We start from the raw sequence: 27,607 nt of genomic DNA, 5'->3' as shown, positions 1-27,607 counted from the left end.
TTGTTTTATTTCCAGTAACCAAGAACTATATTTAAAAAAATTGTCAAAATTTCTTCCTGTAAAGTTTACAATTTCTAAATACCAGTTTCTAACCATCAACAGCAAATAGTAAATAAAGGTTCACAGCAGTGATATAAAAGATGAATAGAGTTCACTAGACTTCAATTTTAAAGGGATGAGCCCTTCATCCCACCATGTCTTTCTGTTTCTTTGCTCATCAGATGTCTTCACTGAGTCTTTAAGGTAACACCTGCACTTTTTTCACCTTTTACAGTGACTGGAGAGTTAAAATGTAGTAAAGGGTGTCAGGGATAAGAAATTTAGAAATGTAAAGGTTTAAATCCTTTTAAAACGCGGGTCGAAATGAAAAGAGAAAATAAGTTGATTGATGTGATTACATTTCCATTATGTTGCTCCTTTTGCCATAAAGGCCATATAGGATCTGTTTCTGTGAGACAAGGAGCTGAAACACTGATTAATTAGATATGCTAAGCTTCTCACCATTAGAAATGTTAAACCCCTTCCATATATAGGACATAGAAGAAGTCTGTTTCTTAACCATTTACAGGGGTTTCATATACATGTTATTGCTTGTTATCTCCTGATAACATTATTAAATGTCTCAATAAATCCTCAGTTAAATTAAAATCTCATAAAAGTGTGGACGAATTTAACAGGTAATACTCAGCATGTGTACTGCATATATACGATAGGCTTTCTGATGACCAGAATAAATAAAATGTACAAGTCCAAATAACTGAAAGTGTGAAAAAAGTTATGTGTGTGTGTGTGTGTATATGAGTGGATGATTTCATATGGATCTAATAAGGCATCTGGCAATCTTCACCCCACCACAGACGTTATGAAAGAAGTCAAGGGCAAATGACAATGTGCAATTAAGAGGACAACAAGGAGAGGGAGTCTGCAAAAATGCCTGCATAACAATTTGTCACGATAATTATGAATAATTACAGGCAGCATCATAATAGCAGTTATTGATACACCTGCACACAAAAATTGTGCTCTGTGTGTAAGAGAGTGATCTGTGTGTTTCAATCCTTCTACAAAGAACTATGCATTTATATTACTCACACATGTGAACCACCATACCATGTAATTGGCAAGTGGAGCGACTGACATTAGCAGTACGACATATTGTTCTCTTTGATATGTGATGATAAGAACATCATTGCTCTAACTGCATAATGCACTGGCATTTGACAATGTAATGGCCATTTCGTAGTTGATGGTGTGGGACCACCTATCCAGAGACTTCATTTAACAGTTCCTTGAATGAAGGAGCATTCTCTATTTTTATTTTATTTTATTATTAGGTATTTGGGCACTTTTGGACAGTTAAATATGTCTAATTTTCATTATCATTTTGTAATTTTTCATTTTTTATTTGTAATTTTGCAATTTTAAGTAGATCTAGGGTTAGGGTTATGTATTGTTGTAAAATTATTTTATACATTATACTGTATCTGTGGTTTGTTATATAGTATTTATTCAGATGGATAAGAGTCATGCATTTAAAATGGCTTAAATGTCCATTTATTTATTTTCCCTCTGTATATGTACCTATGTATTAGGTATTTGAAAAAAAAAAATTTTTTCACACATTAAGTTGGAGTACTAGTAAAAAGAAGTTGGAGGCAAGCCATACATCAACAGACAAATGTGAAGCTTTTACACTGTTAAGACCACTGCGCTTAACACTATCTTACTCCCAATGAAAGGCATGTTATGGGGATAGTAAAGTTTTACTAGTCCATGATGGAGATCATTACCATGCCGGAGGCCCGTCCTGTCAAGTTCAGAAGCACATTAAACAAAACAGCAAAGAAATTTGACATGTAAATAAAAACGGGGCATGCTAATGCGCAACCTGAAACAGGCTAAATGCTGTTCTGATAAAATCTATAAAATGGACACCATCATTTATTATTGAAGCATAAATGCCGTACAGAGAAGCGTCAGAGGGAGGATTTCGCATATGTTTTGAATTCTATATAGTACAAATTAAATTAAATATGAAGAATGTGTAAATGTCATTAGCATTAGCACCACTTTTTTTTTTCATTATCGCATCACCAAGATGGTAAGTGATAACTTTTATGAAGCTGAAGCTCATTAATATAAGAAAAAAGAGACAGCAAGAGTGAATAAGACACGCACCTCTGACTTTTTCCGTCAAGTCGAAGCACAGAGGGAATTGCTTTGCCCATTCAGAAAAGAAAAAGAGAAAAGAGCTCATAAATCAGGGAAGAAATGCAGCACTTTTTGCCTAACAGATTGGCTCACCCGCTCTAGCGCATCACTCCCCATCCTTTAAATGGCCGGATGAATTAGTAACAAGCACATTTCTAGCCTTTTAATTTGGCTAGCATACAAAATACTGCTTCCGATAAACGAGCTATGGAGTTTCTCGGTGACAGTGATATCCATTATGTGTTTAATTATCTTCAAAGTTAAAATGAAGGACTTCTCCTCCGCCCACACCCCCTGCTAATGGGAAGATGTGGCAAAGCACATTTCAAACATGAATAGGAGGCTGACGAGTTAGCCAGCGCCCATTTCACATTCCCTGATGCAAATTGGAGCAATCAGAAAAACCTCGTAAGAAATATCACTCCTGTTGTTATTTATTCCTTTTCCTTTCATTTCCAAGTCAAATTCCACTGGGCTAATTTGATATCTTCTATGAAATAGCAGTCCAAACAAGTCAAGATGATTTGCGCATTCAGGATAAAGACTGTTGAGGAAAAAGGTTGGGCTTGTCTCCAATGTCATCAGAAAGACAAGCTGATTGCATTGTGCTCAATTGCATTACTGTGATCTTCAGGTGGGAATAATCACCCATTAATTTTTGGTTAAGATTTTCAACACCAGGCTGTCCCGTGCCCCCTATGTTTTACGTTTTGTCCCGGGAAAAGATTTCTTGTTTGTAAAATTAAATTTGTCTGTTGTTTTATTTTAGGGTTATTTATATACTATTTTATTTTCAGTTTACTTTTTAGTTTTAGCTTAAGTAATATTGTGCCTAAATATTTTAATAATATTAGTTAAATATAGTAAACATTTCTGTATCATTTGTTTTTATTTCATGCTTGGTGTTAACATTAGCATTTCATACACATTTTTTTTAAGCTGAAGTTTGTCTAATATATTTATTTATAATTTCAGCTTCTTTCTAATGACCATTTTTTTTATTATTCATTTTAGATAACTCAATGCCATTTACTGCAGTTTTCAAAAGGCATATATATACATGCCTTTTGAAACCGCAGTAAATGGCACTGTCATTAAAATGTTATTTGTCAGTAAATGGCATTGCCAGAGTATTATAACTTCTTTTTGTTTTCATGTGCATGACAGACCTACAATATCCACAATCGATATTTAAAGGTGCTGTAGGGAACTTTTGTAAAAATATATTTTTTACATATTTGTTAAACCTGTCATTATGTCCTGACAGTAGAATATGAGACAGATAATCTGTGAAAAAAATCAAGCTCCTCTGGCTCCTCCCAGTGGTCCTATTGCCATTTGCAGAAACTCCATCGCTCCCGGTAAAAAATAACCAATCAGAGCTGCGGTCCGTAACTTTGTTTGTGTTCAAAATGTAAAAAAATGTATATAATAAGCGAGTACACCATGAATCCATTTTCCAAACCGTGTTTTTAACTTGTCCTGAATCACTAGGGTGCACCTATAATAAGTGTTTATATTCGGACTATTTTAGATTGCTTCGGGGATACCGCGGCGGAGTAACCCAGTACCTTTGTGATTCTTCATAGACATAAACAGAGAGAAGTAGTTCCGGCTACGATGTTCTTCTGCAAGACGCAAGCAGTTCTGTTTATTTACCGCTAGAGCATAAAAAATTCCCTACCGCAGCTTTAGGGATAGATTCAAAATTGTTAGTTCAAGTTATGAGGTCATCAAATAATAAACACATGAGGAAGAAATGTGTTTTATAATTCAGTAATAAAGTATGACAGATATGATTCTTTTTCATGGCCAGCAAAAAAAAAAATTCCAATGTTGCTACGCAGTTCTATATATGTTTGTGTGTGTGTGTGTGTGTGTGCCTGTCTGCGTATGTGTGTTGTGTGTGTATGTTTTTTAACCTTAAATCGCATAAACACAATGCATTACACCAAATACACAAAATAACGTTCTTTTCAGCAATGTCATATGACCCCTTCAAGTGTGCACAGTAGGTGGGTAGAGACCTACCCTAACTGGTAAAGCCTAGTCATTATCTTCCATTACACTTGTTTAGGCGGTTGACTAGATTACCAGCTTGCTGCTAAGGTCAACCAGGAAGACCATTCTGGTGAAACTACTATCGTAAAGGCTGGTCCACAACAGTTTTACACAGGAGAACTGAATCTGACCAGGGGCACGTTTTCCTATTAATAATGTAGTTTGCATGGCTATTGTGTTGGGAATAGTGCTGAATGGTCTTTGGTATGTCTTAAGCGCTCTGTCTCTCATATTTACACGTGCCACTTCTCTTTCAAGTGATTAAACGAGACAGTCTGAGAGAGAGAAATTGATTTGAAGTGGCCTCCAAGTCAATAAAAGATGGATGCTGGGCACCGAGCTAACCGCCTTTCAGAGATAAAAAGCAGAGAGATTACTGGACATAGTGAGGAGCGTTAGCATGATGGAGCAGTAGAGGTTAGCAGCTAGCAGGGCAGCCGGCGCGAGACAGGTACCTGAGTGGCTTTAGATAAAGATTTGTGTTAGCGCTGCACTGACAGACCCCCAGGAGAGAACCGCACTGTTCCTTGATAATTCCAGGCAAATAGAAAAAGCCAACAGCAAAATTATTTAAAGGTAGGGTGGTGGGAAGAAGGGAGACGTAATCAGAGGTCGGACGAGAAAGAAAGACACAGACAGAGGATGAAGGGCTACAGTACTAACACAGTATCTCTCAAGCTGTGCTAGTTAGATTGAACTGTTTAATCTTAAAGTATCCGGTTAAATGATTCTGTGCTTTTCCTTTAGATCCACTATGAAAAAACTCCTTACTGTTTTTCCTAACTGTGAAAAAGGACACTGAAGATGTGTAATTGTTTTACTAAAAGTAAAAAGCGTACTTATGATTAGTAACAATGAAACTGAGGTAGTGGCAGACCTTTTCTTTTGTATTGTGCCGTACAAAAGAAAATAAATGAAATACGGCACACTCCACAAGAGGAAATTCTGTAATTTCAGTGGAAGATCAAGATAACAGTTCTCGACTTTTGATTAAAGGTATATATATAAAATAAAATGGGCAGGGTGAATTTTTATTTCATGCCAACTTTTGTGATTAGCATCCATTAGCTATAGTAACAATGTTGCTGTGCAATGCTAATATTAGCCAGCTAACATGAGAACAAATCAGCTATTTTCCCAGACAAACAAATAAATAACAATTATTTCTTGGCATTACCTTCTTTGTGCTTCTTCACACCAATTAAAACACAAATCACAGTAAAAACCTGCACTACAACTTTAACGTTTAAGGTTTTTTAAGTTAAGAAAGACACCACACAGGTTATTGTTTTAAGCACTTATTAAGAAAATGATAGCATATATTAATCAGAGTATTGCTAGGGATGAAACTTATATTAGTAGGAGCTAAAAAAGGAGGTTACTGTATAATGCTGTGTTGAAGACCCAGCGCTGGAGGCATCAAAGAAGAAAGTCCCAGAGGAGAAATATGCGAAAGTGGAAGGCTTTTTATAAGAAGCTTCTTAGGGAATTCCCAGACCTCATGACATCACGAGACTTTGGAATCCACCTGCTGTCTATAAGATACTGAAGTGCAAAGAGGAAAGCAGATGCTGGTTCTGTTGAGCCGCCGGCCTTGCCATTGATGCCTCTGAGCTTTCAAATTATATGCTTTAATTATTATTTCTATTTTTATATCAGTGCATTGTTCGTAAAGTATTTACCCTATATACAATAAAAATATACAAATTATAACTAAGAAGCTCGCCTGCCATAAAATTCTAGACTTGAGCAGAACAGTTTTCTGTTATCTATTTTGTGAGTATGAAAATTCAAAAGCTTACGAGATGGGACAGATCTGACTTGCTTTACCTAACCTGAGAATAAATAAGGTAGAAGGTGTAGGAAATGTAGCATCATAAAAAAAAATATATAAAATCTCCCTAAGATCAACTAAGATCAACTAAGATCAACTAAGATCAACTAAGTGTATTGTGAAGATCAGTTTGATATATGCCTCTCTACAACTCTTTTTTTTTTTCTTTCATGTATTCCTATGTAAATTAGAGAAGACCTTACTTTCAGCACACCTGCAATTCTGTGTGGGCCACATTTCAGCGCTGCATATGCACTCCATGCATGTACGCTTTGTTTATGTCATTGATTTATTTATCCTGTCCATTGAGCGTGTAGCCGGTGGGGAATGTGCTTTTCTTACTCTGAAGTCACCACCTCCTAATTATCTGTCACAATTTCTGCTATCCTGTGCTGAAGACACAGAATGACCAATAATTACCCTCCAGCCCGCATCTTTCAGTGTGTTGCAGTTGATTTCTTGACACCCTCACCACCCTAATCTCTCTCTCTCTCTCTCTCTCTCTCTCTCTCTTTAACTCTCTCTCTCCCTCTCTCTCCCTCTCACTCCATCACCCTGGAGACAGTGAACATATATCCCTCGCCACCCAACTCCTGCCATTCAGTGTGAAAACAATGCTTTGGTTGATCATCAACTCACTTATAAAAATTAGACCTGATCATTCCAGCGCTGTCAGTGTGTGCGCACGTGCGTATTTGTTTGTGTGTGTTCTTGCACCATGCTGCTATGTCTCTGCTCGTGCTGTGACACGCATGACGGGCTTGTGTGTGCGTAACAGTTGAAAAGGATGAGCAGCTGTCAGTCGTGTAAATGAAGATAAATCAAACATCATTGAGCGTGTGTGCTGTGTACACAGTGTGATTCCCAAAAGATGCGGGAGGGGCCGAGAGAAAGTGATCACAAATGTCGAGCATTGATCATTCACAATTTGAAAGACATTGATTAATCAGTGCACAATAGACTGAAAAGATGCTCAAACATTTATTCAAAATAGTGACAACAATATAATAGAAAATAAAAGTAAATATATCTATCTATCCATCTATCCATCTATCTATCTATCTATCTATCTATCTATCTATCTATCTATCTATCTATCTATCTATGTATCACTCTATCTATCATTCCATCATTTGTTCCCTTATATATATATATATATATATATATATATATATATATAAATAATATGTATGTGTGTGTGTGTGTGTGTGTGTTTGTTGCCTAGAAGGATTCTATTCTCTCATTCAAACAGACTTTAAGGCCACACTAGTTTCAGCCTACTGTTAATGACTCTGCCAACCGGTTAAGCAGTGGGCTAAATGAACGTTCTCACAACGAACTACGTCTAGCACAACAATAAAAAGTCCACCTTTGATCAGCAATCATGTGGTTTAATGCTGCTCAAACATTTAGAATTGTAGAACAACTGCCATTTCTTTGAAGTTGTTTTCAAATAATATTTGAAATAAGTGTCTCCATTGCAACTTGAGTTCACTTTTCATCGATGATTGGTGCAAAGGGCATTTACTTGGTGCTAAACGAGCCATATGAATCTGCTCTTCTTCAACAGGCAGTACGGTCACATGGCAGAAGGCCCCTCCTGCCCACCCCAACCCCCTCTAGATGCCCCTTCATCCTGATGGATGTCATCAATAATGGACGCCCCATTGCTCACTCCCACCCCGGGACACAGGAAATCACAAGCCAGCTGAAGTGGCAGCCCAAGCCAGGCAGAGGTGTGATAATTCACATCCACATTTATACTTTTAAATTCCATCAAGTAGTTTACCTCCCCAAACATGCCACAGGCTGAGGGGGGGAAAACTGACAACGAAACGTGGGTTTGATTGGAGATGGAGAAATCTGGCCTGACTGTCTTTGCTCATGGTAAAGCCCACCGAATGAGGTAAATGCATCAGCGCCAGGGGCTGTCTCGATACGGGTGGCAGGGGGAGGACGGAGGTGACGAGAGAGAGCGAGAGAGAGAGAGAGCGAGAGAAGTGCTGGAGTGCTGTGGAAAGTCTGGATCCAGCGGCTAGGACATAATGAAGCACACCAGGCAGGGTGAGCATTAAGGGCTGTCACTTGTATTGGCAGCTCCCCCCTTCCCAACACCTCTCAGTGCACAGCAAAGCCAGTCAGCTGGACACGGCTTCAGAATTCATTTATAGTCTCTATCGCTGACCCAAGGAAATGTAGATCCGGAAAGAAAGAGAACGTGAGAAAGATAAGTGAAAAAAAGATTGAGATTGACAGTTCCTGAGAATTTGAATTGGAACGTCACTGATTTGTAATTCAAAGAAAATCACACAATAGATATTTATTTTAATTTAATTGTAATCTATTTGATAATTTTGATTATTCTGACAAATAAATAGGCATCATCAATTATATATGTGTATATATCTGTGTGTATAGACGATACATGAAAATATGATTATTTAGAAAATAATTTTTTTACCTAAATAATAATAAATTTATGTATTTTTATATAAATATATGTTTTAAAATATGTTCAATATTGATACATGATGATTAAATTAGATTATTATATTCTGGCTTAATTATTTATATTGAAAATATTTGAAGGAAACAATCATATGTTGGAGGTTTTTTAAGATGTTAACATTTTACATAATAATTCAGGAACTGAACAGGAATTAAAAGGCATTCCTAATTCACTTCTGAATGAGGCACAATTCAGATATAACTATTCTGAGATATGAATATGGTAATAATATTTTCATGGCAACAAATGCAGCGTGGTACTGCCATAGTATTTTTATAAGCAGAGGAGTGTGGAAAAGAAGGAAGAACTGAATACAGAATGATGGATTTGGCAAGCAAAGAAAGTGCGAGAGAGAATCCAGAGACGGCGGGTGGGTCAGGGATGGCATGGCAGAGAGGCAGAGATAAGGTAATGACAGGGTGGCGGGTCGGACTAATGCTGTAGCTGGACAAGGTCTGTGGGAGTTGAGCTGATCACCATAGTACTGCTGTCTGGAAAAGCCTGTTTCCTTTCTGCAGAGCTCATCAGCTCCCCCGCATCAGACTGTACCACACCACACCACACCATAGCTCATCGTAGCACGCCAGCAGACTGGCACGGCTCAGCACTCCAGAAAGTCCAGCTCTGCCACAGAGACACATCTGCAACAAACCCCCACCCAGAACAAGAACTGAACACCACTTACTGTCTACAGCTAATGAGAGACATGGGTGATACAAGTAGATATTTTCTCAATAACAGTATTCTCGATTTTGGCAAGCATCAATATATGGTGGGATCCAAAATCTTACATAACTGTTTCTATTTTGCACTTTTCCAATGTAATAGGTTTCCTTTCAGTAGAAATTATATTGTCAACATGAAAATTGGAGTACACGAACTCAAGCTGCAAGAACTCCATATGTTTGTGTCAAACCTGATTCAGTTTACATTATAACTTTTGTTTCACATTTGTTTTTCTTTCTCCTTTTTTTTTCTTCAAATTTTGCATTTTGAATACCAAATGTAAACATTTTCAGTGTGTTCACACACTTTTAAACCATGGTGTATACATAACGATATATTTTTTTTACATTTATTTATCTATAAATAAAATTAATAAATTCATCATTTGAGAGTGTTAAGAAGCGTTTATTGGGCCTTTCATGTTACAGGGTTCAATAACTTATGAGATAATCTGGAGATTTTCTCTCTGGTTTACTGGTTACAAAATAAAATGGAGCAAAGCTTGAGAGAATTAGCAACTGCACTAAGACGGTGGGTTTAAGAGTTAGTTACTGTCTTTCCCTACCATGCAGTATTTTATACCAGTTTAACCAGCATAGCACCAGCCCCTACAGCATTTTAGATATGCAAAAAGACCTGCTGTGTTAAAGGCCGATCTTTGACAATTCTTTATGTTGTGGACACTGTGTACATAAAGCACTGCAATTTTCCCCTGAGGAAATAGGCAAAGAAAATTAAATTGATTTAGGAAAGCTGACAGATGAGAGAACTCCTGCAGTCCAGCAGCTGTGTGCTTCAATTGAACGTTTATTCCCTGCAGAATTTGCCCTGTATTATTAAACCTCTCCACAGAACTGACCTTCACATATATCTTACTCTCCATGTCTTTCTCGGTTGTTAAGCTCATGAAAATTTCTTTTTCTTTTTTTTTCTTTCTTTTTTTAAATTCCAGTTCTGGTTATTTTGCTCAAAGTAATGACTGACACCTACTTAGAGGCTGTATTGGTAAATCGATACATTTACATGCATTGTTTGTCGTTTTATAGAGTCTTGGTGTCATCGATATCTAAATCTATAGGGGAAGGGTAGATGACTTGTTATCATCATTCTCTTATCATGTGGAAGATGAACACATCACAATTATTGTCTCAACAATATAGATTCTGTCCTTTCAGTTGAGCACATCTTTTGTTCTATGGTGGGAATTGATCATTATATCATAGTAATTATGTTACAAGTCTGTTTTCATTGCGGAACTATGGGGAGAGAAAAGACACTGATATTGTCTAGAGAACCTCCCATTTGATGTTATTGTTTTTTTTCTTCCGGAAATCCAATTTCTGGACTAACCAAGTTGAGTTTTCTGCTTCAGTGAAGTGCACAGGCATAGTCAGTTACCTACAGTGTAATTAAACCCAAACAAACTCCATCAATCAGCTGACATTAGTCCAGGATGCACACAAACACACACACACACACAATCTGGAAATCAAGTTTAGAAAGCGGACAGCGGGCAGCGAACAGTGTGATTACAGCAGTAGAGTGAGTCACAGGTAAGCTCCGAGGGAATGGAGGTGCTAGTGGAACATAACGCTGAACATACACACATACACACACAAATTCTTGCATATGTATGTGGTTTACAGGAACTCCCCATTGGTTTAATGGTTTTTATACTGTACAAACTGTATTCTATCACCCTACACCTAAACCTGACTCTCACAGAAAACTACTGACAGTTTTTTATTTTAATAAAACACAATTTAGTATGTTTTTAAGCCTTTTGGTTGGGGACACAGGAAACCATTTTTACGTTGTAGTATACACATTTGTGTCCTCATAAACCAATATATACCAGAATACACACACACAGAGCAGGGTCAAATGCAAAGAAGCATGTCTAAATGTTACATGTGATGCTCAATAACGCTGTAAAATATTTATTACTGATTTCTTGTAGGAGCTATGGCCTAGCAGTTACTTTACTGTACATTTTATGACACGTTTAGCTGTGGCGCTCATGTGGGTGACTCAAGAAATAACATTCAATAACAAAAAAATAACATTAAAACATTGAAAGGCCAAACATACTAACATGTACTAAAACTACTGATATATAGTACAACAATGTTTCATATAATTCAACTTTTGCCCTTTTATTTACTTATTTATTCCAAATTAGTCTCACAATGCACTATGACAGTTAATAAATAAATTCCAAATAACAAAATATGTGATTTATTGTAATTATTTAGATTATTTTTTTATTTTACCCAAAAATTAATATGAAGAAGATAATCCAAAAATGCAATACAGTGGTGAACAAATCAATCTGAGGTTTTGAACAAAGCGAGAGAAATGTTGATTATGAATGTCCTTAAGGGCACAATATGTAAGAATTTTTTTAATTAGAATATCCAAAAACCACTAGAACAGTGTTATATATTTTGCTGACTTGTGTACAGTACTTACATTATCCCAAATGTTTCGAAGAATGTTTAAAATCTAGAGAAATAAGCAATTTTAACTAGTTACATGGTAAGGACTTGCCAGTGACGTCATAACTACGGTGGCCGAGACAGCTCAACACGCTGCAACTTAGAAAACACATGCAAATTGAAAAAAAACATCAAGTTAGGAAAACATCTTCATCAGTTTGACAACACAAGTGTTGCAAATCATCACAACACATGCATATAACGAAACGCGCTGCAAATCCTCACAACACTTGGCATACAACGAAACGCACTGCAAATACTTCACAATCACAACACATCGTCCCCTTGGAATTACAAGGTTCTATCTGACATTTTTGTCAAAATTGAGTTATTCACATATTCTTATTCTGTGACAATTTATTTACATTACGTTATTTACATTTATTTACATTACATATGTTAAGTTGTGTACATTTTGGGATTTTTTATTGAAAAAACAAAAAGGTTCTATCTACAGAAGTCAATGGAACACAAAAACTTTAAAGCTCAATATCTCAAAACTACTCAGAACGCAGATAAAACTTATAATTCCAAGGGGATGACATGCATATAGCGAAACGCGCTGCAAATCATCACAACTCATGCATACAACGAAACACGCTGCAAATACTTCAACACATATAAATTAAGAAACACTGCAAATCCTCACAGTACATACACATTAAAAAACAATTAATGAAGGATTGCATATTTATTTTTATTAACCTTGAAATTATATTTAGTTGAGAATATTAAAGTTAGCCAACTTAAGTAAAGTTTAACATTTAATCATTCAATTATTCAGCTTATTTTGGCTAATAATATCCAAAAGATAAAGGAATGAAAAGTCCATGAAAAAAAAAAAACCTCACCTTTCAGTTCACCAACAACTCCACTGACCAGTAGCCACTGCACGATAAAAACATTTATCCTTGAAACATTTCCATTGTGGTCAGTGCTATTTGCATATGTTGTTATATGCATGTGTTGTGATGATTTGCAGCGTGTTTCATTGTATGCATGTGTTGTGATGATTTTCAGCGTGTTTCGTTTATGTATGTGTTGTGATGATTTGCAGCATGTTTTGTTATATGCATGTGTTGTGATGATTTGCAGCGTGTTTCGTTGTATGCATGTGTTGTGATGATTTGCAGCGCGTTTCGTTATAAGTGTTGTGATGATTTGCAGCGCGTTTCGTTATATGTATGTGTTGTGATGTTTTGCAGCGCGTTTCGTTATATGTGTTGTGATGATTTGCAACCCGTTTCGTTATATGCATGTGTTGTGATGATTTGCAGCGCGTTTCGTTATATGCATGTGTTGTGATGATTTGCAGCACGTTTTGTTATATGCATGTGTTGTGATGATTTGCAGCGTGTTTCGTTGTATGCATGTGTTGTGATGATTTGCAGCGCGTTTCGTTATAAGTGTTGTGATGATTTGCAGCGCGTTTCGTTATATATATGTGTTGTGATGATTTGCAGCGCGTTTCGTTATATGTGTTGTGATGATTTGCAGCGCGTTTCGTTATATGCATGTGTTGTGATGATTTGCAGCATGTTTTGTTATATGCATGTGTTGTGATGATTTGCAGCGTGTTTCGTTGTATGCATGTGTTGTGATGATTTGCAGCGCGTTTCGTTATAAGTGTTGTGATGATTTGCAGCGCGTTTCGTTATATGTATGTGTTGTGATGTTTTGCAGCGCGTTTCGTTATATGTGTTGTGATGATTTGCAACCCGTTTCGTTATATGCATGTGTTGTGATGATTTGCAGCGCGTTTCGTTATATGCATGTGTTGTGATGATTTGCAGCACGTTTTGTTATATGCATGTGTTGTGATGATTTGCAGCGTGTTTCGTTGTATGCATGTGTTGTGATGATTTGCAGCGCGTTTCGTTATAAGTGTTGTGATGATTTGCAGCGCGTTTCGTTATATATATGTGTTGTGATGATTTGCAGCGCGTTTCGTTATATGTGTTGTGATGATTTGCAGCGCGTTTCGTTATATGCATGTGTTGTGATGATTTGCAGCATGTTTCGTTTATGCATGTGTTGTGATGATTTGCAACACTTGTGTTGTCAAACTGTTGAAGATGTTTTCTTCATTTGCTAATGTTTTTTTAATTTGCATGTGTTTTCTTAAGTTGCAGTGTGTTGAGCTGTCTCGGCCACCGTACATAACCCCTCGATTTCCGTTTTGTTTTGTAGAAAACATGGAAACACCAAAGAAGCTTTAATATGTTGTGCGTTTTATTAGACAGGTGATGACCATACTGAGTACCATTATACCAGAATTTTCAAACATCTCTAGTTTGATCAAACCACGCTGATTGGCACTGAACGGATAATTTAAAAAAAATGCACGGCTGCATCCAAAATCAAATAGTAAGCAGTCTTTCTTTTCTTTTTCTTTTTTTAAAAATATGTTCTGTATAGTATAATGGTGTCTAGTAATGTAATCTGAATGTAATATATGTCACCATTTTGTCACTGTCATGTGGCCTGCCACCATCAGTTGTACACTGTAAAACAGAAAAACTCCCTTTCGAGGTTAAGGTGAGCAGCAGCATCACAGGTTCTATGCAGAAAGGTCTGGAGCATCTTTATCAGAAGCAGATGTTAAGAAGGGTTGAATCTATCCTGTTAGATAATTCCCATCCCTTACAGGCTGAATTTCAGATGTTACCATCGGGATTACGCTTTAAACTCCCAAAATTCAGAACAAACAGATATAAACACTCTTTTGTGCCTGCATCCATTCTGCTTCTTAATTCTATACAATGAATTGCCCCATTGTGGACAAAAAAAAAAAAAAAAAAAAAAAAACACCTCTCCAGTGGCCTTATGGGAAAGAATGTTGCCAGAATAGTTGGTCATCTGTGTATTTTTCTGTTTAATGACTATGAATTCTGACATATTACACTACTCACAAACTGTTTTGTTGTACACTATATAGTAGGGAAGTGAGCGATTTCAGATGCAGCCAACATGTTAAAACTACACTAGATTTTGCATTTGCATTTCTACCAAGTGTGTTGGTGGAGCTTAGTGAAGTGTAAATTGAAACTGAAGCATGAACAGGTTTGCAGTCATTGTAAATGTGCAATTTTTACGATGGTGTTTTTAGGCCACAGATAAATTCCTGTTTCATCTGGGTTATTTAATGGAGTTTGATTTCCGTTGCACCCTAAGCATAGCACCTATGTGCTGCTCCCCTCCCTCTCTCACACACAGTAAACAGGTCTGCGTGGTGTGTATCTTTTCTCAGGAGATGACAGCTTGTTTGTGGGTGTATGTGCGTGCGTGTGTGAGTTTCTCTTTGAAGTGTCACAGCTTTTCAGACTCAGTTGCTGTCTTACTGTGCGCTGTGTGTGTCTCCGCCCCCAGGTTAGCCCTCTGCGTTTGAAGCGACAAATCGGCCGTCAGCACGCATGTCGGAGACCAGGCACCATAGCGTTCTGTCTTCCTCTCTTGCTTGCTTTCTGCAGATGTTCTTTTTACCTATTCAGCAGGTACTGTATATGTTTATCTGCACTTTCACATGCAAAAACACATGAGCTCTGTTCAAGAACCAGTGAGTCTCTTTATGCAACATTTTAAAGTATCACAAGCATACTCACAATGTGTGTAACAGTAGTGATGGGTCGTTCTTGAACAATTCGTTCATTTTGAACGAATCTTTAATGTGACTCGGAACGAGTCCTCTTGGGGAGTGATTAGTTAATTCGTGCATGCGCAACATCCTGTGGGTTCTGTACTGAAATAAGCTCAACTCTTTCGGGTCTTTGGGTTTTTTGAGTCGTTCTTTCATCATGTGACTGCCCCATAGCTTAACAAATGCAGTTTGAGCTGGAAAGAGACTTAATAATAAGAGGTGAGGTGAGCTAATCATAGGCTAAAGACCCAGGTAAATAATGAATTAATCTTTTCTGTTTCTTAAAGCGTTATAGTTTTGAGCTGTTTGTGGTGTGTTCAACAATAAACTAAACTAAATGACTCGAAAAAAAGATTTGTTCGTTTTGCTGAACGTGACTCCGAGGGCTGAGTCAGTAAAATGATCTGAAAATTATTTTACCCAAAATGTTATGTGGCCAATTGAAGAAGAGAATTCCAAAATGCAATGCGATACTAAATAAATAAAACCAAGCTAGCGGGCGACGCAAAAAAAAAATTTCATTTATCAACATCTTTAATTAATACAATAATGAAAAGTATTGATTAAAAATAGTTTAATAGTTTAACTATTTTTTCCAAAATCCCATCATTTACAGTGCCAATGACTAAAGATGTTGAACAATGAAAAATGAATTTTGTTTGCAAAGGTAATAATTAATTGTGATTCATTCATAAATATAAAAGTAATATATATACATTTTCTTGGGGAATGAATCAAGAAAATATGAATTATAAATGTACTTAAATTCATGCAAAAAGGCCTGTTAAGGCAAAACACACCATCTAGTTCCATCCTCACTACACTTACCTGTCTAGATCATCATAAAACGTATACATTATCTGCACTGATCTCCGTAGGGAAGAAAAAAACCTTGCAACAGTTTGTCTTTGAGCTCACCTCCTTATGTTTTATGACAGGTGTAAGTCTGGTGGGTGCAGGTTCCCCTGAGTTTGTTTCCATTACGAATAGTTGAGGTGAAGGAGGCTGTGTTTGGACGTCGCTCAGTCTAACAAGTGTGGCTCTCTCTGTCTCTTTCCCTCTGCAGAGACAGGGTGACAGTGGGCTGTGACAGCTTTCCCTAATGACCCGTGAGTGGCCGCTTCTGTGTGCTGACATTTTGGGTGGCAGCACAGATGCCAGGCATGCAGAGGGGGGCGTTACTGCCGCTGGCAGATCTCACTCCAAATAAATTACTGTCAGAGGTGTTGCTTTCTCTCCCTCTCTCTCTTTCTCACTTATGTAAACAAAATGCAGCAGACTTGCACCGTGTCCTAACCAGGCATGATGCAACTGTTCAGGCGACAAGCAATTTGTCTCTTACACTGAATGAGAAACTGTTATGTGATGTGACACAATCACAGCCAGTCAGAAGATATGTGATGTTTAATGTACAGCTGTATTAAGTAGGATTTTGGGTCATTGAGATTTCATTTTGGTCAGGGATATCCAGCGCAGAGAAATGCTGAATATAAATGTTCTTAATTAAATGACATTAATCTGATAAAAAAAATATATATATATATTTGTATTAATGTTAAAGTGACATACAAAACACGCCTCAATAAACAAACAATGTAAACAATTCCAACATATCCAAAAATCAGAATCAGAATCAGAATCAGAATCAGAATGAGCTTTATTGCCAGGTATGTTTACACATACGAGGAATTTGTTTTCGTGACAGAAGCTCCGCAGTACAACAGAATGACAGCGACAGAACATAAAACACATAATAAAAGAATAAAAAATACAAATATGTAGACAGTGAATGACAATATACAAATGACAATTGTAGGCAGGTATATTACAAAGTGAAGTTATGTATGTACATATATATTGTGTGCAAAATTTAAGTGTATACTAAGTATGTGTGTTAGATAAATAAAGTGTGTGTGTATATAAATATAAAGTGTAGTGTGTTCGCCATTATTGTCAGCTGTTCATAAGATGGATTGCCTGAGGGAAGAAACTGGTCCTGTGTCTGGTCGTTCTAGTGCTCAGTGCTCTGTAGCGTCGACCAGATGGCAACAGTTCAAAGAGGGAGTGTGCTGGATGTGAGGGGTCCAGAGTGATTTTGACAGCCCTTTTTCTCACTCTGGATAAGTACAGTTCTTGAATAGATGGGAGAGTTGAACCGATGATTCGCTCAGCAGTCCGGACTACCCTCTGTAGTCTTCTGAGGTCAGATTTAGAAGCTGAGCTGAACCAGACAGTTACTGAAGTGCAGAGGATGGATTCAATGATGGTGGAGTAGAACTGTTTCAGCAGCTCCTGTGGCAGGTTTAACTTCCTCAGCTGGCGGAGAAAGTACAACCTCTGCTGGGCCTTTTTTTACGATGGAGTCAATGTGAATGTCCCACTTCAGGTCCTGAGAGATGGTGGTTCCCAGGAACCTGAATGACTCCACTGCAGTCACAGGGCTGTTCATGATGGTGAGTGGGGGGAGTGCAGGGGGGTTTCTCCTGAAGTCCACGATCATCTCCACTGTTTTGAGCGTGTTAAGCTCCAGGTTGTTGAGACTGCACCAGACAGCCAGCTCTTTTACCTCCTGTCTGTAAGCAGACTCGTCACCGTCCTGAATGAGGCCGATGAGTGTGGTGTCATCTGCAAACTTCAGGAGCTTGACAGAGGGGTCCTTAGATGTGCAATCGTTGGTGTACAGGGAGAAGAGCAGTGGGGAGAGAACGCAGCCCTGGGGAGCTCCGGTGCTGATTGTACGGGTGCTGGATGTGTATTTTCCCAGCCTCACTAGCTGCTGCCTGTCTGTCAGGAAGCTGTTGATCCACTGACAGACGGAGGTGGGCACGGAGAGCTGATTTAGTTTGGGCAGGAGGAGGTTTGGGATGATCGTGTTGAAGGCCGAGCTGAAGTCCACAAACAGGATCCTCACATAAGTCCCCGGTTTGTCTAGGTGTTGCAGAACATAATGCAGTCCAATGTTTACTGCATCGTCCACAGACCTGTTTGCTCTGTAGGCAAACTGAAGAGGATCCAGCAAGGGTCCAGTGATGTCCTTCAGGTGGGCCAGCACCAGTTTTTCAAATGACTTCATGACTACAGACGTTAGAGCCACAGGCCTGTAGTCATTTAGTCCTGTAATTTTGGGTTTCTTAGGGATGGGGATGATGGTGGAACGTTTTAGGCATGAAGGGACTTCGCACAGCTCCAGCGATCTGTTGAAGATCTGTGTGAAGATGGGGGCCAGCTGGTCAGCACAGGATTTCAGACAGGCTGGTGTAACACAATCTGGGCCTGGTGCTTTTTTCCTTTTCTGCTTCCGGAAGACCTGGCGCACCGCATCCTCGCTGATCTGAATTGCAGGTGTGGGGGAGAGGGGGGACGCAGGAGGTGAGAATGGTGAGAGTGCTTGATAGGAGAGGTGTTCAGGATGGGTTGCAGGAGCTGTTAATGGTGTGAACGGTAGTTTGGAGAGGCATTCAGGGCTGGTTGCAGGAGTTGTGAAGGGTGTGAATGGTTGTGTGGGGAGGCGTTCAGGGCAGGTGATGGGTGTTCTTTCAAACCTGCAGTAAAACTCGTTCAGATCGTCTGCCAGTCGTTGATTCTCTACGGTGCTGGGGGGTGGTGTCTTGTAATTGGTGATCTTCTTTAGACTTTTCCACACTGATGCTGAGTCGTTGGAAGTGAACTGAGTCCTTATTTTTTCAGAATAATTCCTCTTTGCCACTTTGATCTCCTTTTCCAATGTGTATTTAGCCTGTTTATACAAGACATTGTCCCCCTTCACGTAAGCATCTTCTTTGGCCTGACGGAGCTGTCTGAGTTTTGCAGTGAACCACGGTTTGTCATTATTGTAAATTAGTTGAGTCTTTGTAGGAATACACATATCCTCACAGAAACTGATATATGATGTTACGGACTCTGTGAGTTCATCCAGATCGGTGGCAGCAGCTTCAAAAACACTCCAATCAGTGAGGTCAAAACAAGATTGTATATCTACTATATAAATAAACAAAAAAATTTTTATATTTTAACTTATATTTTAGTTAGTACTAAGTTAGACATTATACTTATATATGTTTCTGTGTGTTGTGTATTTGTATCCCTATTTGTGTATTGTGGCATTAGCGTAGCAACATGCTATCATCAGAATTTGTTGAATTGTAAACTTTCTTGTGGCACATTATTTGTGTTACATAGAGTCGTTGTCTGTAGAAAGCTGAAATTTGTTTCTTATGAAAAATAAAACTATACTGAAATTAGTTGTCATCTCTAATGTGGAGCTACTTTAGTGATTAGTGTAGAGCTTTTGACTATGAAGTACACTCAGAATCATTCATTTAATAATAATATTTCCTTTATTGCCAATAAGTATCAATTGGAAAATAGTTGGTGCAATGAAATCTGGATTATTCTACTCAGTATTTCTCTAGGCTACCTATTAGAGTTCTGTGGCATTAGCGTATAGCAATATGCTGTCATCAGTGTCTTGTGAAATCAATTGCCAGGTGTGTCTCTATTTGACTAGCATTAAGAGTTGCTGCATGTAGATATCTCAATATCATTTACTTATGAATTACATTTCAATACTGATATTATTCTATAATACATTTTTCAGTGATTTCTATGCCTTTAGCATTAGCAACATGCTATCGTCAAACTCTGTTGATATTTACATTTATGCATTTAGCAGATGCTTTTATCCAAAGCGATTTACAGTGCATTCAGGCTATATTTATTTTTATTTATTTTTATCAGTGTGTGTGTTCCCTGGGAATTGAACCCACGACCTTTTGCGCTGCTAACGCAATGCTGTATCACTGAGCCTATTTATGTGCCACGAAGTGTTGCTTCCTATATAGAGTGTTCCAAATCAGTCACTTACTGTACCTGTATGATGTTCAGTGGTTAGAATTTTTGGTACATCACTGGTTAGGGTGTTGTCTGAAGGCAGGCAGTATGACACCACAACAGAGCTTAATTTGCTCTGAGGGTGTCGCATTTCTTTATATACTCTGACTTTTTTTTTCCTCCTCTTGTGTTAGTGGCACAGATTCTAATTAAGGATCAGATTTTATGGATGTACATATACGCAAGCCATGATAAACACATTTAAACACTGCCTATATTGATCAGACATAATTCAGCAGTTACTCTCTGTAAAAGCACACATTCAACACAGGCAGTTACACAGCATTTTATCTCATTTCTGTTGATTTGTATGCGGCCAGACTAGCCTCAGGTTAGTGACAAGGGACAGGCTAATGCCTTGCCACCATTGCTTCTCCGCTTCCATTCACATTTATTTAAACAGATGGAGGACATGATCAATGAAGCTAAAGATTCTACAGTGAGGGGAATTAATGGACATTGCCTGGCATATGCAATTAGTCTGTGGTATTATTGAGTTGTCTTATTACAATGGCTAATTTGTTATTCCGTTGAACATCTCTCCCCAGGGCCACTACTGATGGGGGAATTTTTGCATATAGTGTCTTGATTCACCGTTAAATGGCATATTGCAAAAAACTTAGCATGGCTTTGTCACAAATAACAGTGAAAGGGGTGATGCTTTCAATGATGAACGGTGAAAAGAAGAAAAGACACCCATGATTAATAAAAGTAGAGAGATTGTGGTTCAAAAGAAGGCGGTTCGGTTTGACAGGCAGGCAGAGAGCTACAATCAACATGCTAACATTGAGTCATCAGGTCTCTTGATATTTTATGGGAGTAGGTAACATCCCAGCTAGCCTCTTTTTTCAATCTCTTCACTATGAATTAATTAAAGCCTTTGTTTGTGTTTTTATTAAGACACACTTTTGGAAACACTGGAATTAAAACCAGTAAAAATAAATGGTAGCAAGCAGGTCACGTGCTTCAAGGTGATCACGTGCCATAGCGAAAAAAAAAAAAAAAAAAAAAAGCTGAATTTTCAGCTTTACACTGTGCCACATGATTTTCCAATTTGGTGCTCAAAAAACATTTTATATTATTAATGTTGAACACAGTTGTGCTGTTTAATATTTTTGTGGAAATAGTGATACTTTTTTTCAAGATTATAAAAAAAAAAAAACTTCAAAACAACATTTATAATAAATAGAAATCTTTAGTAATGTTATATGTCTTTACTATCACTTATGATTTAATGCTTCTTTACCGAACAAAAGTATAATAAAAAATTATACACTATATTTATGTGAAACTAATATATAAGAGATTATATAAATATAAAATTGTGTATGTATATGTGTGTACAAACAAAATTAAAACACAAACTAAAATCTACGCCTGGTCCTCTCTCGTTCTGTCACTGTCGTCGCTCCTCTTTTATATCCCTCCACCTCCTCCACTGTATATATATATATACATTATATATATATATATATATATATATATATATATATATATATATATATATATATATATATATATATATATATATATATATATATATATATATATATACTAGGGCTATCAAAAATAGCGCGTTAACGACGTTTAACGCATTTCACGCATGCGCAGTGTGACAAATTATCAGGTCAGGAAAGTCTCGTCGATCTCTGAATTCTCAAGATAGTAAAAAACAGCGGCGAGCGCTGCGACGAAAACACCGAAGAAGCTTAAGGTTTTACGCGAGTTACTCTCAAATACATTCATGCCAAGCTCGATAAACAGAGACGACTTTGGTATGCTGGAGCTTCTTCCTGTTATAGCATCCTGTGTTTCACACTGCGCATGCACAGAACGCCTACATGCAATGCAGCGAAAATTACAGCTGTTTGGAAAAGCATATGCATTTTTACTTGGTTTTACTGGCACTTGAAGCCTTCAGAACGTGAAAATATCGATCCTAAAGTATTGTGGCAGAGCAAATGAACACCTCCCAAAAACAAGAGTGCCCAGAGTGCAGAGGGCGCATGTTTGTTTTTCTGAGTTCATTCTTTTGAGTTTCTCTATGCATAATTTCATAGATATGTGGCTATATTTAACCACTGGTTCACCTAAAACTCTTACACTATCTGTAGTTAAATGGCATGGTTTGATATAGTGCTCAGGTAAATTTGATCTAAGTAAATGTTAAACTTTTGAAATCCAGAAAAAAAGAACCACATATTGATGAATCAATACATGAAAATTATGTATCTGTGTCCTGTTATTTATCTTTTGGTATGCATTTCAGAAAAAAAATGGTTAGGATTCAGGTGTAATTGCAAATAGTGATTAATCCTGATTAATCCACTGAAAATCTGATTAATTTGATAAAATTTTTTAATCATTTGACAGCCCTAATATATACAGTACAGACCAAAAGTTTGGACACACCTTCTCATTCAAAGTTTTCTTTATTTTCATGACTATGAAAATTGGAGAGTCACACTGAAGGCATCAAGGGCTATTTGACCAAGAAGGAGAGTGATGGGGTGCTGCGCCAGATGACCTGGCCTCCACAGTCACCGGACCTGAACCCAATCGAGATTGTTTAGGGGTGAGCTGGACCGCAGACAGAAGGCAAAAGGGCCAACAAGTGCTAAGCATCTCTTAGAGAACTCCTTCAAAACTGTTGGAAGACCATTTCAGGTGACTACCTCTTGGAGCTCATCAAGAGAATGCCAAGAGTGTGCAAAGCAGTAATCAAAGCAAAAGGCTACTTTGAACAACCTACAATATGACATATTTTCAGTTGTTTCACACTTTTTCGTTATGTATATAATTACATATATAATTCTACGTGTTAATTCACAGTTTTGATGCCTTCAGTGTGAATCTACAATTTTCATAGTCATGAAAAAAAAAGAAAACTCTTTGAATAAGAAGGTGTCCAAACTTTTGGTCTGTACTGTATATAATGTATATTCCCCGTGCATCTATATTCCCCCCTTTATGTTGGCTTCTAACCTCAAGCTTATTTTGTCTAAAATGGGTGAGACCAAATAATGAGCTAGCAAGTACTTGATGTACAATATTGTCGGTCTCACAAATAGAGTTCGCCAGAGCAAATATGATAAGCATTTACAATCCTTCAATCCTTTAGCTGAGCACGTGGATGACCCTGTGGTCACAGTCATCAACGGGCATCTCGAGAGGCTTTATCACATGCACACACTCACACATACACAACAGCAGCTGAATAAACACTGGTGATTTGTTGCTTCCATCTCCTGATGCCGTCATCCTCCATCCACTCTGCCCCACAGATCACTATTGATTACAGAGAGAGGGGTGATAAGCACAGGTGAGGGCTAAGTGCTGCTCCTGGTGTTGTCATCAGTGTGTAATGGGTCTAATACGGTCATAAACAGAGTGGTTAAATCCACACTAAAATATTCACTCTTTTTGAATGCACCACTGACAGGACAGTTCGGAGAGATTTAACAATGAGAATTTATCTGAAATGGTAAGACAGGATTCAGAACGAGGAAGACTTGTGGAAGAAGAAGCAATGTAAGTCAGATTTGAATAGTTACATAATGCGATGTTTGAAGGCCGCATAGATTTATAATTGGCTACCTATGATATCTCACAATCCTGTGCATGCATTTTATTGGTTGTTCAGAGCAGCTAAAATAATTTATTTCCTATGTTCCAGGTAAAAGTTAGATAAAAAAAAAAAAAAAAACTTTTATGTTGTAAAAACAAAACATTTTTATAATAAATGTATAATATAAAGATATATATATATATATATTTAAAATCAGCCGGACTATGTTTTATTTTATTTTCAATATATTTTTTAGACAGTTGTTGAACCAGAGAATAAAAGAAAAGGCATCAGTTGGTGCATAAGTTGACATTTGTCAATGTGTTGCTGGATTTGTTGACACTCAAACAAACTGCAAAGAGCTACAGTGCAAGAGTGTTAGATTCTTCAGGGAAATCAACCTACGGATGGCTTACTTATAGTTGTCTCTATATATTATAGTGGCATAGAAGAAATTTTAGCATCGAAAAATTGCACACACCAGCTTAAACTGACATGATCATAATAAAGGACAGTTGGGAAGAGTAATCAAGCTACTGATTAGAAGAAAACCCTAGAGCATGGGCTCCCTTTAGCCTGCCTTTTCTCTCATGATATGCTAGGACAGATTCATTATAAGCATGGGACATAAGGCACTTCACATGGACACTCAGAACGGCAGGGAAAACTGCCTGAGACTGCAGTGGAAGCAACAGGTGGCCCAGGTGTGTTGAGGTATATCTAGACCCCACATGTTCTGCAGGATGCCAACGACCCCCACCGAGACAAATCAAGTGTTTTATCTTCAAACGGTCTCTAGTATGAATAATAATCACAAGATGAACCTGAAAAGCAGGACATGAATATCTAAATACCATCTGAATATCTAGTCTGTTCTATCTCCCTGAAATTGCAATGTTTGATTACTCTATGAACCACGTGCAACAGAGTGTGTGCAATGTCAATTAAAATTATGCAGATTTTTTCTCATTCAGGGTATTTACTAGGCATTTACATACTTAAAAAAAAAAAAAGAAAAAAAAAATCATGCATATGCATTAGCAGGGAGAAAAAAAATATGTGTAATAACAAAAAGCAAGTTAACGTGAATAAGAACCAGCCAGAAACGTTTGTCATGGTTAACACGCATTAGTATATTTCTTTACCCGTTTTAATGGTGGTGAGGTGGTTTGCCTTGCAGGGTGTTGTTTTCCAGGCTGAAAACAAGTTTAATTCTGATGGTGGTAAGTAATTTTCATTAAATGTCAATTTGGTATTAATTCAGAGCAAAGCTTAAATAAAATTGTGTTCATTAATCACTCTGCCGTCCAGTAGGCTGCTAATTAAAACGTTGTGGGGCTCGCTCGTTAGTCAGCCGCAGACCTGATTGTTAATGTCGACTCATTGTCCTCCTTTTCACCGCTATCATTTATTTTCTTTGCTGTTCGTGTATACTCTTGTTAATCATTAAATGTCTTCTTTTTTGTCCTCTGTGACACTTTGTGGATAACTATCAGAGGGGTTTCACAGGCGTGGACAGAGAGCTGAGGTCCTGAGGGCAATGAATACCAAGCAGAACATTGATCTCTATATTCACCTCTTCTCTTTCTGCCCTCATCCATTCATGACTCAAATTAAAGCCACTGCCCGGATACATCTGTAAATACACAGTAAATTGTGTGCATTCATTAATTCTATGAATCGCATTAACAGCTTGTTGTTTAAAGTATACTGATTTCAATTCAAGACACACACACACACACACACCCACACACACACACATATATGTATATACTGACACACACACACATATATATATATATATATATATATATATATATATATATATATATATATATATATATATATATATATATATATATATATATATACGGATACACACGCACACGCACGCACACACACACACACACACACACACATATATATATATATATATATATATATATATATATATATATATATATATTAGTGTTGGGCATAGATTAATTTTTTTAATCTAGATTAATCTCACTGTGATCTCGAAATTAATCTAGATTAATCTAGATTAAAATGGCTCATTCAAATTCTGCCGAAGGCATTCAGAATATGTGTGTTACCCAAATAAAACTGACAAAGAGTAAGTCTTTGAGAAGGGGTTTATCAAGCTAGGTGGTGCATTAAAAAAAGGGGCTCAACTCCTGTTTCCAAAATGCATCACAAAGTGCTTGAAAAAGCTGTAAACTAATTCCACATTGCACACATACTCCATCTGCAGTGCGTATGCGTTGCATATTTCTTTACGCACCCATGTTAATGGATTCCAGTTGTTCCAGGAGCATTGCGTCTGCAGCAGTGCAGTGATCGTTTACGTACCGAGTAGAGGACTGCAAACGCGTCCTGTGTGAAAGCACATCGAGTCCGTGCTGCACCACATACATACACACGGACTGCATACGCACTGCAGATGGAGTATGTGTGAAACAGGCGTGAGCAGGGCCGTAGCTTGGGTCAGCGGGGCCTGGTGAAGGTTGTACCAGTGGGCCCTGTTTGAAATTGTTTAATTTGTATGTTCGTTTATTTTGATTTATTTGTGCTATTTACACAATGTTTAAGTTTTTTTTCAAGTTTGTAGGTGTCAAGGTACAGAAACCAAATCATTAAATGTAAAATAGCACTGGATAGTCTTGATTGTATATTTCATTTTTACATTCAAACATTTATTCAGACACCTTCAACATTTCTCTCAATATTACAGTTTTGCTATATATATATCAAAAATTATATGTGGTGTCTGAATCATTTTTGGTTTGACTTTTAAAACTAAAAAGTAATTCAGTCAAGACTGGATTAACATTACAGCAGCCAGTCGATAAATTAGGCGCGGCCACTTTAAGAGACGATGAACGCATCCAATATAATAAACATCCCATTTTTTTCCTCAACTGTTTACTTTCACTTAAGAAATAACTGACAGTTTTTTCGAGCATAACTTCCAAGGTGGATATTTTTACATATTTTGTATGTATTTGTCGGCACAAGAGCAAAAAAAAGCAAGTTTGATGTTCAAGTGTTTTGAGACGCCTTTCTCTGCGCGAGCCCTGAACACCAGAACACTGCGAGTACTGAATTGGGCCCTTTACATCTTTTTGTTTGTTCAAACTGCGATTTGTATTTGTTCGTTCAGGTGCAGGAGGGACTTTGAGGAGAACTTCGCAGAAGAGAGCTCGGTTCAGTGTCGCTGTCCATGATACACGACTCTCTCTCTCGTGCGCACCGAACACAGCGCACGAGTAACCGGCTACTCTGTTCAGCTTCTCCACGTCTTGTGTTTGGATGCTTTAATGTTTAAATCGACAAGCGGTAAGGCTTAAAAACACGTGAATAAGATAAGCTTTCGTGACGATACGCAGCAGTGGCCCGTCATATGTATATATATATATATATATATATATATATATATATATATATATATATATATGAAATGATTCATTGAAGTGTTGAAAGTAATATCAGCCAAAAATGAAAACTGTTTTAGGAACAGAGCAGGTGACACAATGTGTACATATGATTTATTATTAATTTTCTTTTTTTTTTTTACTCAACCAGATCTTTTTGTATGGTGCTGGACCGAGGAAGGAGTCAAGGGAATATCCGGAAGTATTACCGGCAGTTACGTATATTTATTTTATACTGC

General features: G+C 37.5%; 1 long non-coding RNA gene across 1 annotated transcript in view; it reads left to right on the top strand.

The window, feature by feature from the left end:
• The window catches only part of LOC127941491 (uncharacterized), a 29,326-nt gene extending 12,626 nt beyond the window's left edge, over nucleotides 1-16,700 (top strand). Inside the window, exons 2-3 of the long non-coding RNA XR_008149040.1 lie at nucleotides 15,209-15,333; nucleotides 16,543-16,700. This is a non-coding gene — a long non-coding RNA (uncharacterized LOC127941491). The remainder of the gene's footprint in view (nucleotides 1-15,208; nucleotides 15,334-16,542) is intronic.
• Nucleotides 16,701-27,607: the final 10,907 nt, after the last annotated feature.

This window comes from Carassius gibelio, chromosome A21 (genome assembly GCF_023724105.1).
Source record: "Carassius gibelio isolate Cgi1373 ecotype wild population from Czech Republic chromosome A21, carGib1.2-hapl.c, whole genome shotgun sequence".
NCBI lineage: Eukaryota > Metazoa > Chordata > Actinopteri > Cypriniformes > Cyprinidae > Carassius > Carassius gibelio.
The sequence above is the reverse complement of the archived record's forward strand: the minus strand, read 5'-3'. Positions and strand labels throughout refer to the sequence as shown.